This window comes from Phasianus colchicus, chromosome 11 (genome assembly GCF_987193195.1).
Source record: "Phasianus colchicus chromosome 11, bPhaCol1.hap1.1, whole genome shotgun sequence".
In the NCBI taxonomy this organism is placed as follows: Eukaryota; Metazoa; Chordata; class Aves; order Galliformes; family Phasianidae; genus Phasianus; species Phasianus colchicus.
In genome coordinates this window covers 799,426-809,769 of record NC_143446.1, presented here as the reverse complement: position 1 = coordinate 809,769, position 10,344 = coordinate 799,426, and the positions used below count along the sequence as shown (strand labels likewise).

General features: G+C 46.5%; 1 pseudogene across 1 annotated transcript; it reads left to right on the top strand.

The window, feature by feature from the left end:
- Window positions 1-298: 298 nt before the first annotated feature.
- Window positions 299-7,345, top strand: LOC149916346 (uncharacterized; annotated as a pseudogene). Its single transcript, XR_016470205.1, has 2 exons — window positions 299-3,786; window positions 4,020-7,345. The product of XR_016470205.1 is annotated as an uncharacterized LOC149916346 (transcript).
- The last annotated feature ends 2,999 nt before the right edge of the window (window positions 7,346-10,344 follow it).

The window sequence follows — 10,344 nt, the reverse complement described above, 5'->3', positions numbered from 1 at the left end:
GGGATGAAGGCACCCAGGCAGGAGGGCGGGGCTCTTGCAGCCAGTGCAGGGTGAGGGGCCCGGTGCCGGACGCAGCCCTGCTGGAACCCGACGTGTTGGTGCTGCTGAAGGCACTGGGCGACACGTCCACCCTCCTGGCCCCACCTGAATGCTGCCAGGCCTGTGGCTCCATCAGTATCCCAATCAAGTGTTTACGTGTTTCCATGACTTCTTGGTTGTTTGCTGCTGATTACCTCTCGTTACAATGAATGACTCAATTCGCAGAATCACAGAATCCGTATGGTTGGCAAAGACCTCTAAGATCACCAAGTCCCACCTTCCACCCCCCCCGCCCAGGTCCCTCAGTGCCACATCCCCACAGTCCTGGAACACCTCCATGGACACTGACTCCCCCAGTTCCCCAGGCAGCTGTGCCAGTGCCCAACTGCTCTTTCAGCAAAGGTGTTCTTCCTAATATCCAACGGGGACCTTTTCTGATGCAACTTGAGACCTTTCCCCCTCGTCCCATCACTGTTACCTGGGAGAAGAGGCCGACCTCGTCCTCGCTACATCCTTCTTTCAGAGAGTTATACAGAGTGGTGAGGCCTCCCCTGAGCCTCCTTTCGACTGAACAACCGCAGTTCACTCTGCCGCTCCTCATGGGACTTTTGTTCTGGACCCCTTCCTGCCCCGTTGCCCTGACACACTGCAGGGCCTCCATGTCTTTCTTGTAGTTAAGAGCCCAGAACTGAACACAGTACTGTAGGCATGTCATCACTGGTGCTGAGAGTACTTTATGCTAGCTTGAGAGCTTTGAATTAGGTATGAAGAGGAAGAATGTAGGAGTTGGGGGTGTCAGCAATGTCTCAGCTGAAGTGCATTGCTGTGGCAATGCACACAGCATCTGCGAGAAGCAGGAGGAGCTGGAAGCCATTGTGCAGCAGGCAAATGGTGACTCGTGCCATGACTCCCACGCATGTATTGCTACAATGGAGGGCTATAAGCTCTTTGGAGGGGATAGGCAAGGAAGGAGGGGTGGTGGCATGGCTCTCTATGTTAGTGTTTCAGTGTTGTTGAGCTTGGGGCTGGGAATGATCAGGTTGAGTCCCTGTGGGTAAGGATCAGGGGGAGGGCCAACACTGCCGCCATCCTGGTGGGGGTCTACTACAGACCGCCTAACCAGAATGGAGAAACAGATGAGGTGTTCTGTGAGCAGCTGGCAGAAATGGTGCAATTGCCAGCCTGTATTCTCATGGGGGACTTCAGCTTCCCTGGATATATGCGGGAGATACAGTACAGTGCAGAAGCAGCAGTCTAGGAGGTTTCTAGAGTGTGTGGAAGATGTGTGCCTCCTGACGCAGCTGGTAAGAGAGCCCACCAGGAAGGTGCCCCGCTAGAGCTGCTGTTCACAAACAGAGTAGGACTGGTGTGCGATGTGGAGGTTGGGAGCTGTAGGGCGGAGTGACCACGAGATGGTAGAGTTCTCTATTCTTGGTGAAGTCAGGAGGGGGGGTCAGCAAAACTCCTGCCCTGGGCTTCTGGAGGGCAGGCTTTGAATTATTCAGGATACTAGTAGGGAGGATCCCTTGGGATTCAGCCTTGAAGAGCAAGGGGGTCCAGGAAGGCTGGTGGGACCTCAAGAAGGAAGTCTTAGAGGCACAGGACCAGGCTGTCTCCCTATGCTGTAAAATGAACCAGCAGAGAAGAACAGGGAAATTTTGCTGAGGCTTCAGGAGAGAAGAAGAGTTTACTTCCTGTAAAAGAAGGGACAGACAAGTCAGGGGGAGTACATAGTAGTGGGTTAGGGTAGGATTAGGGTTAGGATTAGGGTTAGGCACCATCAATTGCCCGATTAGGGTTTGGGTTAGGGTTAGGCACTGGGTTAGGGTTAAGTTAGGGTTAGGTTATGGTTATGGTTATGGTTAGGGTTAGGGTTAGGGTTAGGGGAGGGTTAGGTTTAGGCACCATCAATTGCCCAATTAGTGTTAGGGTTAGGCTTAGGTTTGGGCTTAGGCTTAGGGTTTGTTGGGGTTTGGTGTTTTTTTTTGGTCAGTATTCCACATCAGAACTCCATGTGAAACAGTTGGAGTTAAATAGTTAATGTTCTGGTTCTGTTTACTGCGTCCTATGGGCATTTAGAGTATTCTGATGGGAAGGGAACAGCAGCATCCCTGTAGGATGTGGCATGAGGAGGAAATGAGGTGGAGATCTGAACAGGACCCCAGCTGCCTTTCCCTCTGGCCCTGCTCAGCTGGCTCAGTTCGCTGTGGAGAAGGGCACGTGCTTTTCCTTGCACTTTGGGTACTCTTGTCTCTCTCCTTCTGTTTGATTTGGTTAAATTTAGTAAATTACTGTTCTTCCTCAGATTGTTGCCTTTGTGCTTTCTCTTTGTTAAAACTATCTGCTAGCTTTCTGCCCTTCCCCCTCTCCCGGTGCACGCAGCCTGCATCACGCCGCCCCAGCCGGGTTGCGTGGCAAACTGTTAGTTCCCCTTCTTTTATTTTTCTTCTCTCCTTTTTTTCCTGGACCTGTGCCCCCTGTCATGGACTTATATCTAGGGATAACCCCATGACAATTATTGGTGGAGAATGCGAGCAAATAAGTATCTTTACTTCATCCTAAGAGCATTGTATAGAGGACTAAGGATCATTATATTTCTTGGAATATATTGGTTCCCTTTTAAGCTCCTCATGTTCAGGATCAGAGTTCCACACACCTATAGCCAATTAAGGGCACTGGATCCTATACATCCCGGCAAATTTAACAGATAATATGACATTTGAACTGATTTCCAGGTGCTTTTCCCAGCTTCTTACGCATGTTCGGGGTGCCAGCTTAGGTATTGTGCTATCAGTCTCTCTGAATGTATTCCCTGCAATAGAATTTTACATTATGCGGAGGAAGCTTTCCCCAAAACCAGAGAATGTGGAGTGGCAGGGAATATGGAGAGATTTAGGAAAGAGATTAGAAGCATGGGGACCCCCGGTGTCATGGGATTTTACTCTTGAACACCTGTGGGACCCTCAGGAACTAAGCAAGCATTTGGGTAAGGGATGGTGCAGCTCAGAAATATCTGAAAAGGAATGGCTTATTTGGGTCTTGGCTTGTGCTTATCAATCTCTATATAATACTATTCTGGAGAGAGAGAGTTTCCAAACCGAGATCCGAACCAAAAGGGGAAGCCTCCAAGTCAATCTTGATCAATCACAGGAGGCACCAGTATGAATGTCTGGCCCCTGTGGAAGGCCAGAAATGGAAACGTGTCCTCATGTCTAGAACAGAAAGAAGAAGAAGTGGAGGAGGTAGAGGAAGGTCCAGGCAAGGGGCCCTGCTCAAAACCACCATCACAAAGAAAGGCAACTGAGAAAAGGAAGAGACATGGAGAGGAAAGTGATGAGGAGGGAGTCACTGTTACCACTAACAGGCAACACTGGTTGCTTCAGTGTTGGGACAACGGGGCCAGTAGTGTGTCCCCAAATAGTAATGAAACCTGCTAACTAGAAAACATCACCCAAGACTCAGCTATTGACAGAGGGATTAGTAGATGTCTGGACGAAGTCGCCACTCTCTGGGAACGAATCTTGTTAGCTGGGAAGTAAAGATATCCCTTCAGAGACGATCTGGATCCTGGGCTAAGAAGCTGGAAAACTGTTGAGAAAGGCATCTGGTATTTGAGTGAAACAGCCATAGTGGAAGTGCTGTATGATCCTACATTTGTTCCTAACGATCCATACCAGGACCATCTCCTGAGAGAGCGACGAGCACATCCAAAATATGGCAGATGCTCACAAGAACAGCACTGGAAAGGTATGCCATTTCACTGGTAGCAACAATCAATAGATACAAAGACCTAGATAGAAGACCCCCAATTTTTGAACTGATTCTTACACTTCAAAACTTTGAACAAAAATTCCCATCATCCCATGCTTCCATATCAGCCATCTGCCAAATGACAGAAAGACTAGATAAAATGGAGAAGAGACAGGATGGCATGCTGGAGGAATTGTTCCTAGTGATTAATTGTGATAAACCTGTGGCAGAATCAGAAACATCTGACAAAGACCAGGATGATCAAAAGAATCTGCTGAAGGAGGTGGTCAAACTATTAAAGTCTCAGCTGTCAAAGGCAAATGCCCCCCTAACTGAGCAAAGGATCGAAGTTAAATGTATGTCTCGTGCTGCCCTGTGGAGCTACTCATGTGAGCATGGGAGAGGACATGAAGAAGTGGCACAACAAACCCACTCCTGCACTATGAGCACAGGTGAGAGAATTACAAAGCAGATCAAACACACTGAAGTTGCTCCCGTTACTGCAGGTAACAAATAGAGGGGCCTTGCCTTCAGCCGGGGGGAAAGGGATAAAAGAGTGTATCGGACTGTGTGGATTCAATGGCCTGGCACATCAGAACCGCATGAATATAGGGCACTAGTGGACACTGTGGGATGGATAAAGGGATGGAACTGATTTATATTTCTGGAGTTAATAAGGGCTCTCAGGAATTGACTGTGTTGGAGGAGGAAATAAGCCTCACGGGTGGAAGCATCCTATAGTAACTGGATAGGAGGCTCAATGCATACTCGGTATAGATTATCTTAGAAGGGGATACTTCAAGGATCCCCAGGGATACTGATGGGCTTTTGGAATAGCTGCTGTAGATACAGACAGCATTAAGCAGCTGACTGTCTTGTCAGGCCTGCCAGAAGATCCATCTGTTGTGGAGGTAAAAGAGCAGCAGGTACCCATTGGTACAAAAACAGTACACAGACAGCAGTACCGCACCAACAGGGATTCCTTACTCCCCATTCATAAGCTGATTCATCAGCTAGAGAGTCAGAGAGAGATCAGTAGAACCCAATCACAATTTAACAGTCCCATATGGTCGGTGCATAAAGCCAGCAGAGAGTGGAGGCTGATAGTAGATTACTGCGGCCTGAATGAAGTCACACCCCCACTGAGTGCTGCTGTGCCAGATATGTTAGAACTCCAGTATGAACTGGAGTCTAAAGCAGCCAAATGGTATGCCACCATTGACCTTGCTAATGCATTCTTCTCCATTTCTGTTAGCCACAGAATGCAGGCTACAGTTTGCTTTTATTTGGAGGGGTGTTCAGTATTGTATGGGAACTACTGAGTCATCGCCTGAACCTCTGATTGATCACCTGAGGCGAGCAATGAGTCAGCCAGGGAAGCACAGGTGAAAGCAATTCACCTGTGCAGCAGGAAGGGGTGGATCCTGGCTGCACCTCTCCTAGACCCATTTAAGAGCTGACTACTGGTAGGGAAGGATCTCTTCTGGAGATCCACTCCACTGGAGTTTCCTGAGCAAGCCCACAATATGGGTAAGCATCCTATCTATTCTCTTTGTCTTGCTTTGCCTAACTCTCTTGTTTATTTCATTTTTATAACATCTTAATATTCTTTGATTCTACAAGTACACATGAAGTCATTTGCCCCAGGGGTGGAAACACAGCCTGATCATTTGCCATGGGTCCAAAGCACATTGGAACAGGGTGGTGCTCCTGAGCACCTGCAGGACATTGATGACATTGCTGTGTGGGCAATACAGCAGAGGAAGTATTTAAGAAAGGAGAGCAAATAATCCAAATCCTTCTGCGTGCTTTTAATTGAAACAAAATGAAGGGACCTGCCCAAGAAATTAAATTTCTAGGAGTAAAATGGTAAGATGGGCACTGTCACATCCCAGGAGATGTGATTGACAAAAACACCACTATGTCTCCACCTACTAGTAAGAAAGAGACACAGTCTTTTCTGTGTGTAGTGGGCTTTTGGAGAATGCACATACCAAACTACAGCCTCATAGTAAGCTCCCTGTATCAGGTGACACAAAAGAAGAACAATTTTTTGTGGGGTCTTGAACAGCAGCAGGCTTTTGAACAGATTAAACAAGAGATAGCCCGTGCTTTCTGTACAGATAGGACAGGATGTAAAGAACACCCTCTACACTGCTGCTGGAGAGAAAGGTCTGTATGGAAACTGCTGAGTCATCGCCTGAACCTCTGATTGATCACCTGAGGTGAGCAATAAGTCAGCCAGGAGAGCACAGGTGAAAGCAATTCACCTGTGCTGCAGGAAGGGGTGGATCCTGGCTGCACCTCTTCTAGACCCATTTAAGAGCTGACTACCAGTGGGGAAGGATCTCTCTTCTGGAGATCCACTCCACTGGAGTTTCCTGAGCGAGCCCACAGTATGGGTAAGTATCCTATCTCTTCTCTTTGTCTTGCTTTGCCTAACTCTCTTGTTTATTTCATTATTATAACATGTTAATATTATTTGATTATACCATATTCCTTTATACAGTTTTCCTTGATTATACACTATCTTAATGTTCTTTGATTATACACTTGGCGAGCCGGGCAAGCAAGCCAAATATACTAAAATTTACATCATGTCCTTTCTCTGGAATTTGTATAAATGGGTCAAGGGGGAGAATACTACCCCCCTAGATAAAATGATTCCAGGGCAGATCCCAGGATTTGTGGGATCCACTTATTATGAAATGGCAGTTATCATTGGAAAATGGGGTCCCCTACGTGCTGTGGGAAACATCTGCCACGCGATATGGGGAGATTACTTTCAGGGACTAGGCAAAGATATATTAATCACAAGAGAAAGGCAATTAGCTGCTTCTACAGTGGTATGGCCACTATTAAATGCTTTAAATCACACTGAAATGAGGAATAATACTTTAGTGAATGAAAATGAACTTTTGAAAGATTGTATTGAAAAGTTAAGACAAGAACTTGGCATATTAACAGGATAAAACCCAATTCTGCATCTTCCAATAGGTCAAGTTAGTAACATCTCAATAAACAATGACCAGGCTCCTGTATCAACAGACTGTTGATCAGGAAAATAAAAAATCTAAATCAGATCTCGAATCTCCGATTCTGACAGATCCACTAGAAGTCTGTCCTGTTATAACTCAAAAAAAAAAAAAAAGTACAGGACAGACCGGCAGGGGTGTCGCCTGATCAGTGGCCCCCTGCCCAGACTCACTTGCATGTAACAGCCCAGCTGTACACGGCAACAGAACTGATGGACTTAGTACAGCAATTTAGGCAGAAACCTAGAGAAAGTGTGCCAGCTTGGTTATTAAGACTGTGGGATTCTGGGGCAGAAAGTGTTTTGGTGAATGGCCTGGAAATAGCCAAGTTGGCTACTATGACTGTCCATCCTGCTCTCAGGCGGAGGTTATATGCGGGTAATCAATATCTTGATGAAAACCATTCTATAATAGAATGGTTAATGGCGGCCTGCCATATGGTATGGCTCAATAAATCTGATATACCTTTACATACAGAGATGTGGTCCTCCATGGAGGACCTTCAAAATTATATCTGTTAACTGTGTGTAAGGGAAGCAATTTATGAAGTCACATTTGATGGCCCTGATATGGTCAAATTCGCAGCAGGGATGAGAGACTTGATTCTACAACAAGCTCCTTCCCATCTGTACAGTACTTTGGTCTCTATATTAAATCCCCTAGTGGCCTCAGAAGCGGTAGTCCAGCAGTTAGTGGCTGACCTAGGAGAAGAAGAACGCCTGCAGAATAGATGCAGTATTCAGACATTAGAAGAAGCCGAGGTCCCGCCAGTGTCTAAAACCAAGATGGTGGCTACTCGAGCTCCTCAATCGGGACCCATAAGGGTCTCCCAAAAACAAATGTTTAATGACATAATTTGGGCTGGGGTCCAATTTGCTAAGATTGACCGCCAGCCCAACCATATCCTTCTCCAGCTTTGGAGACAAGTAAAGGACAACCAAAAATTTCAGACCTACCCTAAGAAACCAAGGGTAAGGGTTATAGAGAGAATGCCAAGAACAATGTGGAACCTAGAAGATTTCGTTGTTCCTAATAGGAAAAAAAAAAAGCCACCTCAGGTGTCTCGGACTACAATGCCTGAGCCACCAGAAGCAAAAGAATTGGCCATAGCTCAATTCATGGCGTGATGAGGGATGTTAGTCCCCCTGCGGCCTCCAGACAGGACTGGAGGCTTTATGTAGAATTAACAATTTATTGGTCCCGAAAAAATATTCAAAGAGTTATGGCATTAGTGAACACTGGAGCAGAAACATCAATTATCTATGGAGATCCTACCAAATTTGATGGAGACAGAGTGATGATTGGTGGTTTTGGGGGACAGACTATTCCTGTCAGCCAAACATGGTTGAAACTGGGGGTTGGACATCTCCCACCCTGGGAGTATAATTGCCCCAGTCCAGGAATATATCTTGGGCATAGATATTCTATGGGGTCTGGCTCTCCAGACAACTGTGGGAGAGTTCAGACTTCAGCAGAGATGTATCAGTATCCGGGTGGTGCAGGCAATATTAAGAGGCCATGTGAAACACAGGCCTATTTGCCTGCTGAAACCGTGCTGGATTACTAATGTAAGACAGTACGGACACCCAGGTGGGCAAGATGAAATATTGAGAACAGCGCAGGAATTAGAAAAAGTGGGCGTTATAAGACCTGCACACAGCCCATGTAATTCCCCCATATGGTCAGTGTGAAAGTCAGATGGCACGTGGAGAATGACAGTAGATCACAGAGAATTAAATAAGGTCATGCCTCCTATTCATGTGGCTGTACCCAGTATTGCCTCCTTAATGGATACATTGAGTAGGGAGATAAATACCTATCATTGTGTCCTAGATTTAGCAACTGTGTTCTTCAGTATCCCAATTGCTGAGGAATCGCATGATCAATTTGTGTTTACATGGGGAGGTAGGCAGTGGACCTTTCAGGTCCTGCCACAGGGGTACATGCATTCACCAACATATTGTGAAAATCTAGTGGCGCGTGACCTGATTGGCTGACTGGAAAAAACCTGATGATGTTAACCTGTATCATTATACTGATGATCTCCTGCTGACATCTGACTCACTGGAGGCAGTAGGGCAGGCAGCAGATTCATTAACTGCCTATTTACAACAGAGGGGATGGGCTATAAATCCCCAAAAGGTGCAAGGTCCAGGCCTGTCTGTAAAATTCCTGCGGGTGGTTTGGTCAGGAAAGACCAAAGTACTACCCAGTGCTGTCATAGATAAGGTTCAGGCGTTCCCAGTCCCTACAACATCGAAGCAGCTGCAAGAGTTTCTAGGTGTATTGGGTTACTGGTGTTCCTTTATACCTCACCTAGTGCAGCTGCTAACTGGGGGAAAACAGAACAGGATGCTTTCCAACAGGCCAAACTGGCAGTTAAACAAGCCCAGGCATTGGGTATATTCGATCCTACCCTCCCAGCTGAGTTGGTTGCTCACGTTACTCAAGATGGCTTTGGTTGGGGCCTGTGGCAACGCCAGAGTTCTGTTTGGATCCCCATTGGTTTCTGGTCTCAGGTCTGGCATGGAGCAGAAGAAAGATACAGTATGATTGAAAAACAGTTATTGGCTGCCTATTCAGCATTACAGGCAGTAGAGCCAATAACTATAACTTCATCCGTTTGGGTTAAGACCACTCTGCCGATTCAGGGGTGGGTGAAAGATCTGACCCACCTTCCTAAGACAGGGGTGGCCCAAGCACAAACAGTCGCACAATGGGTCGCCTACCTCAGCCAAAGGAGCAGTCTGTCTTCATCGCCCTTAAAAGAAGAACTTCAGAAGATCCTAGACCCAGTGGCGTATCACAGTGATGCACCAAAAGAAACACTGGTCGCTCCACCAGAGAAGAGCCCCGTTCAGGAGGGGAGATATCCTATCCCTGAAGATGCCTGGTATACAGATGGGACCAGCAAGGGCAACCTGAGCAAGTGGAGAGCGATAGCATACCATCCTTTGACCGAGACAATCTGGTTTGACGAATTTTCTCAATAGAATGTGGCATTTTCATTCAGAAATAGTGCATTGCATGTGAGAATATGCTTTATTTTTCTGGAATATGACAATTTTCTCCCCTAATTGGAATTTTTCGTTCGTATGCTCTTCTTCTCTAGATACTCATCTTTATTTCTCCGAAAAAATAGAAAAACTGATAATTTCCCACAGATATACCATTTTTAGGTGAAATATCTCTTTTTCTCACAGATAGTATATTTTTCGACTAGTTTTGCCCTTTTTCTGAGTAATTTCGAATTTTGGACTGCATGGTTGTACTCCTGGCGAATACCAACTGTCAGTCGAAGGAAGGATATAAGCACTTCCTACGTAGTACAGCGTGGCGGTTTCTGCCTGTTCACATGGCAACAGGGGGTTTTTTGTCCGCAGGAAAGAAAGCGGCGTTCGGGGAGAACCGCGATGTACCGGCCAGCAACTGCAAACTCTCCGTAGCGGATCAGCGCGAGTGCCACTTTCGACCCACGAGAGCGTTAAAGCGAAATTGCGATGCCGAGTTCGTGCGAATT